Source organism: Bison bison, unplaced genomic scaffold (assembly GCF_000754665.1).
Source record: "Bison bison bison isolate TAMUID 2011002044 unplaced genomic scaffold, Bison_UMD1.0 scf7180017864499, whole genome shotgun sequence".
In the NCBI taxonomy this organism is placed as follows: domain Eukaryota; kingdom Metazoa; phylum Chordata; class Mammalia; order Artiodactyla; family Bovidae; genus Bison; species Bison bison.
In genome coordinates this window covers 6,998,409-6,999,322 of record NW_011495058.1, presented here as the reverse complement: position 1 = coordinate 6,999,322, position 914 = coordinate 6,998,409, and positions in this window count along the sequence as shown.

Below are 914 nucleotides of genomic sequence, written 5' to 3'. Positions count from 1 at the left end.
GAGGAAGTATCAATGTTGCATGCACTCCATCTCATACTTAATTAGAATCCATTCTTATGCACTCGTGTGGGGTTTCCTGCATAGGATGAACCTCTAGACTGTAGCTTGTACAGCCAGGTAACAACATTAAATCGGCTTACATACAGCCTAGTAGGTAGCAGACTGATTTGGTCTATTTCTCAAGAAGAGCTAAACTACCTTGGGAATGATTGCTCACTGATACTTTATTTTCCTACTATTAATTTTTTTTAAAAATCTACAAATTGGCATAGGGCTGAAAGCTTCAATATTTTACAGAACTCTAACAAATATAATTTCCCCCAGGAGACCTTTTTTCCCCCCAACTTTCACAAATTTCAACAAGTCAGTATAAGTAAGGCTCTGTATTTTAAAAAGCACATAAATGAATTACATATGACCTAGGCAAGCTAAATATCATAGAATAAATCAGTAACAATTTCGCTTTAAGCATGTACTTTGATATTTATAAAACAAAGTGGGGTTTTTTTCTTTTCGTATCTGAATCAATGCATGCCAATTATACATCAAGAATTTGGGCTGTAAATTAAAATATCAGGGATTTTTACCACTGCCCTCATTCCTGTTTCCCATTCTTTTTCTTACTCCCATGCTCTTAAACACCTTCCCCCAAATTATTTATCGTTTAACTAGTGACAGCAACATTATTGAGTCCAGCTGCGCAGGTAATACTTCTCACAACCAGACCTTAATCATAAAAAAACAAATTAAAAAATGCACCCACCTCTTTTATCCTGGCCTACAGGTTAATTTTTTTTTTTCTGAAAAAGCTTCTGATTTAAGATTGATTCCAACAGATAATACATATGTTATCCAAATAATCAGCCTAGATTGAACACGAGTTTCCAGTTTTGTTTTCCCTGCAGGGAGTAAGA